This window comes from Salvia miltiorrhiza, chromosome 8 (genome assembly GCF_028751815.1).
Source record: "Salvia miltiorrhiza cultivar Shanhuang (shh) chromosome 8, IMPLAD_Smil_shh, whole genome shotgun sequence".
NCBI lineage: Eukaryota > Viridiplantae > Streptophyta > Magnoliopsida > Lamiales > Lamiaceae > Salvia > Salvia miltiorrhiza.
The window spans coordinates 45923382-45931832 of record NC_080394.1 but is presented as its reverse complement, the minus strand read 5'-3'; the positions used below and the strand labels follow the sequence as shown (position 1 = coordinate 45931832).

Below are 8451 nucleotides of genomic sequence, written 5' to 3'. Positions count from 1 at the left end.
GAGTATACTGTTTAGCCCTATTTCGTGATGATTTTATGAGTTTTCCTGCTGTGCATTCGAGCTCGTTTCGTACCTTTTTGCTCTATTTTTCACGTGCTTGATGATCTTTTTGGATGTACTATTGTCGCGTGCAGGATTCGCGAATTGCCGAGCGTTTTGGTATTGTTTCGAGCATGTTTTGGAGTCAGGCTCACGGCCGCCGCCGCCAGGCGGCGGCCGCCGTGGAGACGGCGGCCGCGGCCCCACGGCGCAGGCCGTGCAACCTTGGGAGCAATCTGCGAAGACGGACCACGGCGCCGCCGTGTCACGGCGGCCGCCGTCCACGGCGCCGCCGTCTCACGGCGGACGCCGTCCAGACGCCGGCCGCGGCCCCACGGCGCGGGCCGTACAATTTTTGGAGGAAACCGCGAAGGGGCATCACGGCGGCGCCGTCCCACGGCGGCCGCCGTCCACGGCGCCGCCGTCTCACGGCGGCCGCCGCCCCTGTGCAGATCTGGCAGTTACGGAAATTGCTATAAAATCCGATTTTGAGGGTTTTATTTCACAATTCCGACTCCAGCAGCCTCCACCTGCGATTTTATGTTTTTTCCCATAGTTTAGATAGATAGAAACATTCTAGATACTTGTGGATTCCGCTAGATCGTTGATTTCATTGGATCGATTGTAAGTTCTTCATTTTGATTAGTTAATCTTTACAAGCTTTCTCGTTATTGCATTGCTTAGATAATCGTTGTTCCATGTTCAATTGATGAATCGTTGTTCTTTAATCTCGCCTAGATAATCGTTGTTTATGATTGATTGATTTATCTAATGCTTTCTAGATTGCTAGTTAAAACCCTAGGTTTCTTAGTTTCCTGCGTTCTTAATCTGCTTCCTTCTCATTCCGCCTAGATAGATTTATATGCTTTCTGTTGATTCTGCATTAGATAATTACAAGCTTATTTAATTACGCGTTAGTTAATCGGAGAGAGTGCCAGACCCAATTACCCGATTAGAGTGTTTAGATTTCTTTTAAGTTTCTTGTGTGCAATACGGTTAGAGCCCTGCTAAGTCTTCCTTGTGAGACGACTTGAGTCACCTTACCACCCTAGGACGACCTCGTATAAATTCGAGTCCATCCGTTAGGTGTTTTTGGATGAGTCAAATTTTGGCGCCGTTGCCGGGGAAGGCTTTAGGCATTTAATTGTGTTGCATTGTTTTCCGTGTTTATTTTTGTTTCTTTCTTTTGACTTGGTTATTTTCTCCCTCCGGTGCGTTTGATTTGGTTTGCTAGTGTTGTGTATGCAAGGTCGCCGTAGCTTGAAGAGAAAGCTAGTGCCTTACTTTGACAACATTCACCGACCTCGTGAGGTCCTTTTAAACCTGGAGGAGGAATTCGAGTCCAGTTCGAGGAACTTTGTGGAATCACAGTCTCAAGAGGGAGAACGTGACGAGAGAATCGCTTCCAATCCCATTCTGGAAGCCATCAAGGATACACCTCCTTTGCACTCGGAAGGAGAAGAAGAAGTTCGGCCTAATCCTGACCAAGAAAACATGGCAGAGCAGAACGTACAGTATATGGGGGATTTTTCCAGGCCTGTTATCGGGAACACTAGCACGTCTGCAATAGTGTTTCCCACGGCGGTCCGGAATTATAATCTGAAGCCCAACGACTCAAACTTGCTGCCGCTCTTTCATGGGATGCCCAGTGAGGACGCCTTGCAGTTCATCCGTGACTTCTGCTCTCAAGTGCAAACCTTCCCACTGTCGGGACTCACCGAGGATCAGTTGAGACTCAAGTGCTTACCTTATGCACTCAAGGACCGAGCTAGGACGTGGTTACTGTCCCTGCCGCCGAACTCCATCACCACATGGGGAGAGGCATGTGAGAAGTTCATGCTCAAGTACTATCCTAGCCACAAGACACAGGAGATTAGGAGCCAAATAATGAACTTCATGCAAGGAGCTGACGAGCCTTTCCACGAGGCTTGGGAGAGATTCCAAGAGCTCCTCCGCCAGTGCCCACAGCACCAGTTAGCATCCGTCATGTTGATGCAGTTTTTCTATGACGGATTGATTCAGACGGCACAATTTATGGTGGACAGTACAGCAGGGGGCAACATTGCCCGGAAGACACCTGATGAGCTCAAGGAGATTTTCAACACACTTGCAGCGAGTTCTCAACAGAAATCAGTTAGAGGAAGGAGGGTCGAAGCCAATGCCGTAGCCCCAAATAATGAGCTGCAGAAGCAAGTAGCAGAATTGATGAGGCAAGTTCAGCACCTCAAGATGAGCCAGGCAGAAGCCCCACCAGTTCACGCGCCACCAGCAGAAGGATGTGGAATATGTGGCGATTTTGGTCATGGAACCAACGCGTGCCATCGCATGGGGGGATTCACACCTGAAGGAGAAACAGAGGTCTATGCTGCTCAGAGCTATCCGGGGAGGCCTCAGTTTGAACAGAGGCCTATCTTTAATCAAGGGCAACAAAGCTCCAATTCGGGTTGGAGAGCTCAGCAGCAGAACTACACTCAAGCTTATCAGCAGCAGCAGCCCCCGCAGTATCAGCAGTATCAACAGTTCCCTATGCAACAAGGGAATTTTCAGCAGCAGCAGCAATACCAGAATGCCCCCCAACAGTTTCAGAAGCAAGCTCAATCGCAGAAGCCGTCTCTCGAGGACACCATGCAGTCCTTCATGGAGATGACCAAACAGAACATGGAGTCTCAGAGTGCTACCATCAAGCGCCTCGAGACTACAGTTGGGCAACTAACAGGAGCCCTAAATCAGCTGCAGCAAGAACAGCCGACCGGAAAGTTCCCGAACCAGGACAAACAGCCGCATCAAGCTCATGCCGTTGAGGTAGTCAAGGACAAGGCCCCAATAACCATGGGGAGATGGAGAAGCAAAACTGTGCAGGCAATCAAGGCTACCCAATGCCCCAATGAGCCACTGCCACCCGTCACTGTTGCACTAGACCAACCACCACCCAAGCAAGGAGATCCAGGTAGCTTTATTTTTGATATTAGCTTAGGTGGGGTTGAAAAGGTGTTTGGAATGCTTGATTTGGGCGCGGCAGTTAATTTGATGCCGTTTGATATTTTTGAAAAATTGGGTAATAAAAGGCTGAAAGGCACGAATTTGAAGATAGAGCTAGCTGACGGCTCTATTAGTAGTCCACGGGGCCTTGTCGTAGATGTTGAGGTGGTTGTGAGGGGAATTAGAGTGTTGGCTGATTTTGTCGTCCTAGATGTGGGAAAAGGGATTAGAAGCGAGAATGGGCATCTCGTGCTACTTGGCCGGCCCTTTATGGCTACCACCCATACTCGCATCGATGTGGGTACGGGGACTGTAAGTATGGTAGGGGCAGGTAGAGCAGTAACATTTTCTGTTTTTGATAAAAAACCTGCTACCCCCCACCCCCTTAATTCAAATATGCTCGTATGTTGAAACATTTGACGCCTTGGATGAGGATTGTATTGTGCAGGAATCCCTTAATAAGTTGCAGGAGGAGGACGAGATTGTGGAGGAATTCCTTGCTAACTTGCAGGATGAGGCTGACTTTGAGCAGGAATTTCGGGATAAGCTGCAAGAGGAAGATGATATAGAGCAAGGATTTCTGTGTGCTTTGCTATTGGAAGAGAAGTTGAATGAGGTTGGGTTACCCAATCTCGTTGGATGCGTGGATAGAGGGCCATTCAAGGATATGAGTATGGAGGACTCATTTGGAGGACCCGCAGCTGCAATTCAAGAAGATGTGCTTACAAGGGCGCTAAGGCAGCTGAAGCTCCAATCGGATTTTGGTTAAGGGGTTCTCTTAGTCGGGCTGGCGACTTAAAATCTAGCGCTGCATGGGAGGCAACCCATGTTTGCTTGCTTTTCCTTGTGTCGTTTTTCTTTCGTTTTGTTTATGTTGTGTTTTGTTGTTTCTGTTGTTTGGTGCAGGTTGTTGCGTTGGAGACTGCTTGCTCTATGGATGAGAGAGAGGCAGACATTGTGGGACACTACAGACTCACCACTTGATCGGTATTTAGGGAAGTTTCCTCTTTCACCCCTCTTTTTGTTTGCACTGAGGACAATGCCAGATTTTAAGTGTGGGGGGGGCGCTTGTTGGTATTTGTAAATCCTGTGGGTGTTTTCCTGTTGTGTTCTTGGGCTTTCTTGTGTTGGGGCGAATGGTCCCCTTACCTTGTCTTCTTGCTTGTTTTTAAGTGCATCGCATGTTGATAGTGATTCAATGGCGATTCTGGATTGTGTTTGTGTTGTTTGTTGTCCTTGTCTGTCATGATTGATTTGTTCCCAACATGGTGTAATTAGCTTAAGCTTTTGGTGCAACACCCTGTTGAGCAACTCTTGACGTGATTTGTCCGGTAGATGCTAGGGGGAGTGTTTTCAGTGCAATTTCCTAATATATTTCTCTGTGCTGAATTGTTTGGTTGGTTGTTGAGTTCTGATAGCTTTGGGTCTCTGCTCCTCTAATGGTTTCATTATGAGCATGGGAAACCACACGAGAATATTTTGGATCACCTCCAAAAGTTCAATCTTGTGAATTATGGCCCATCTATTAAGAGCGAAAATAACTTGACCCCAAAAAAAAAAAAAAAAAGAAGAGAAGTGAAATGTGAAAAATGAACGAATGTGAAAAATGAATGAGATATGATTGTAAAGGAAATTGCATTAGGAAATTCACCCCTAGCAGAGAATCGGGTCTGATCGGATTGAGTTGTATCACCTTGTTGTTGCATTTTTAAACCTTAACTTTGAACATCTGATTGGGGACATTGATTTCTTGAAGGACTTGGATTGGGTTGTGTTTGCTTGGTGAGGAGAATCGCTTGTGGATTTTCTGTCAATGTTGTGATTGTTGCTTGAGGACAAGCAAGGATTTAAGTGTGGGGGGGTTGTTTAGCCCTATTTCGTGATGATTTTATGAGTTTTCCTGCTGTGCATTCGAGCTCGTTTCGTACCTTTTTGCTCTATTTTTCACGTGCTTGATGATCTTTTTGGATGTACTATTGTCGCGTGCAGGATTCGCGAATTGCCGAGCGTTTTGGTATTGTTTCGAGCATGTTTTGGAGTCAGGCTCACGGCCGCCGCCGCCAGGCGGCGGCCGCCGTGGAGACGGCGGCCGCGGCCCCACGGCGCAGGCCGTGCAACCTTGGGAGCAATCTGCGAAGACGGACCACGGCGCCGCCGTGTCACGGCGGCCGCCGTCCACGGCGCCGCCGTCTCACGGCGGCCGCCGTCCAGACGCCGGCCGCGGCCCCACGGCGCGGGCCGTACAATTTTTGGAGGAAACCGCGAAGGGGCATCACGGCGGCGCCGTCCCACGGCGGCCGCCGTCCACGGCGCCGCCGTCTCACGGCGGCCGCCGCCCCTGTGCAGATCTGGCAGTTACGGAAATTGCTATAAAATCCGATTTTGAGGGTTTTATTTCACAATTCCGACTCCAGCAGCCTCCACCTGCGATTTTATGTTTTTTCCCATAGTTTAGATAGATAGAAACATTCTAGATACTTGTGGATTCCGCTAGATCGTTGATTTCATTGGATCGATTGTAAGTTCTTCATTTTGATTAGTTAATCTTTACAAGCTTTCTCGTTATTGCATTGCTTAGATAATCGTTGTTCCATGTTCAATTGATGAATCGTTGTTCTTTAATCTCGCCTAGATAATCGTTGTTTATGATTGATTGATTTATCTAATGCTTTCTAGATTGCTAGTTAAAACCCTAGGTTTCTTAGTTTCCTGCGTTCTTAATCTGCTTCCTTCTCATTCCGCCTAGATAGATTTATATGCTTTCTGTTGATTCTGCATTAGATAATTACAAGCTTATTTAATTACGCGTTAGTTAATCGGAGAGAGTGCCAGACCCAATTACCCGATTAGAGTGTTTAGATTTCTTTTAAGTTTCTTGTGTGCAATACGGTTAGAGCCCTGCTAAGTCTTCCTTGTGAGACGACTTGAGTCACCTTACCACCCTAGGACGACCTCGTATAAATTCGAGTCCATCCGTTAGGTGTTTTTGGATGAGTCATATACCTAGGGATTGAGTTATAACGGGTAAATAGACGTTGAGTGAGAAGTTAAAGTAAAGAAGAGATTGGATTTGGAAATTGAGTTCTGACTAAGGTTTGTTTTATCACATGAACCTTCGATGACGATGACGATGTGATGATGACATATGAAGGCCCGAGCGAGACGAAGAAGTAAGTTGCCTGATTTCTTTCCAGAATAAGCGAAGGACTTCAGGTGGGCAATATTTTGAGTATACATATATCATACGAGCTTTCGAAACTGTTTTGATGATGTTATGAATTTATCAAATGCTTTGAGATAAATGATATTTGAGAACTGTTTGACTTGCCGATTTTTGTTGATAATGACTTGTGTGTTACCCTCTACTGAGACGAATTCGGTCCTGCCACAAGCGGGATTTTGTGCACAGAGGTGACTGTGAGCCGTCTTCGGGTCGGCCGGTCACGGTACTTGAGAGGGAGGCCTACTTCTCAGTACCTTTGATAATAACGAGTTGTAGATGTGGTGCATACATGTTGAGATCTTTGACTGCAGTCGTTTCTTTATGATATCATGATTATTAAAACTGCTTACACAGGTTAATTTACGCTAAATTTATTCCTGTGTATTGCTGAGATGGGGCAAGTTTCAAACCTATAGCTCTAAGAGCACATTTCTTGTTTTTCGGCGTTTGCTCACTGAGTATTATGTACTCATGCCCTGCATGTATTTCTAAATGTGCAGGCTAAGCGAGGAGCGAGATTGGTCTGGTGCTAGTGGGGGAAACGTTTCAATCGATGTAATTATGTTTTCGTATTGCCTTCATGTTAATAGAGTCTTGAGGATTGAGATACTTTGTTTTCTTTTGAAATCAAGCAATTTACTCACGGTTATGTGTCTTCATACATGTAATCGATTCGCCTTTTGCTGCGATACTCTGCATTTTATGATTCCTTATGAAAAATGAGCTATACCCGTTTTGTTTTTGTTCGTGAAATTCCTGATAATTAAAAAGTTATAACGACGTTGACGATTTTACCCTTGGGTTCATTTATGATGATTTTCCTTAGCATGCTTTGATGCAAGCTTCCGCTTGATGTTCGACCTATTCTTCTTATCTTTTATTCTTTTAAAAATAGTCGTATCGATACTCGTACCCCACTATCACTAGTGTCGGGAATCGGGCTGCGACAGGAAAGCAGACGCGAATGTCATTCAAGTCAAAGTCAGGACACTCCTTTGAAAGAATTCTGCATCTACTTCACATGGATCTGTTTGGCCCTATCACTCCAAGAAGCTACAACTGTAGGAAGTACACCTTAGTAGTTGTGGATGACTATTCACGATATACTTGGGTCATCTTTCTCTTCAAGAAGAAAGAGACGCTGAGGAACTGCCAAAGCTGCTGAGAAGACTGAGCGTTGAAAAGGAAGTCAACATCATCAGCATCAGATCAGATCGTGGGACTGAGTTCCTCAATACTGTCATTCGTGAGTATTGTGATGAACAAGGAATCAGTCATCAAACTTCTGCAGCAAGAACTCCACAGCAGAACGGAGTTGCAGAAAGAAGAAACCGGTCTTTGAAGGAAGCAGCAAGGACGATGCTAGCCGAATCAAAACTCCCCTTGAAGTTTTGGGCCGAAGCAGTCAACAACGCATGCTACACGCAGAATCGCTCCTTTCTCACTCAGAGACATGGAAAAACTCCATACGAGCTATGGAAGAACAGAAAGCCTTCGATTGCCTACTTTCATGATTTCGGTTCTAAGTGTTTCATCCACAACAATCAAAAGAAGATGTTAAGCACTTTCGATAGCAAGGCTGATCCAGGTGTCTTCCTTGGATACTCTGGAACAGAACGTTCAATCAAAGCCTATCGAGTGTTTAATTCTCAAACTCTTTGTGTTGAAGAAACACCTCATGTGATCTTTGATGAGTCTACAGATGATTTCACGGAACAAGAAGCTGAAAAGTGTGTCCAGAACACTGAAGGTTCCAAAGCTAAAATCCACAACACCGAGCCCTCTACTGTCTTGGTGTGGGGACCAGGCAAAGATGAAGATACTGAGATGCTTCAGTATCAAAAGATCAGTCAAAGGTCTGAAGTTCAGACTGGAGCCAATGCAGATGGCATCAGTCAAGGGGGAACTCCAGTTGCTGAAGATCTAGTTGAACGTGCAGAAGCAGCTCCAGCTCAACTCTCCCCTGCTCCAGAAAGTGCTCAACACTTCAGAACCATTCTGACCGAAGAAGCCCCACCATCTCCAGAAGAGATTAAGAAGTATCGAAGGTGGTTTGAACTCCACTCAAAGGAGAACATCATTGGAGAACCATCAGATGGCGTCAAGACTCGGAGATCAATGTGCAACCTCGTCTTCGACATCAATCAGAACTGCATCAATGAAGATAAGATTTTCAGTTGTTTCTTATCATCTATGAGCCCAAGGACATT

General features: G+C 46.0%; 1 long non-coding RNA gene across 1 annotated transcript; it reads left to right on the top strand.

Moving 5' to 3' along the window:
* The first annotated feature begins 6025 nt into the window (after positions 1-6025).
* LOC130996811 (uncharacterized) lies at positions 6026-6983 on the top strand. The gene is made up of 2 exons (XR_009092823.1): positions 6026-6231; positions 6742-6983. It is a non-coding gene; the product is annotated as an uncharacterized LOC130996811 (long non-coding RNA).
* The last annotated feature ends 1468 nt before the right edge of the window (positions 6984-8451 follow it).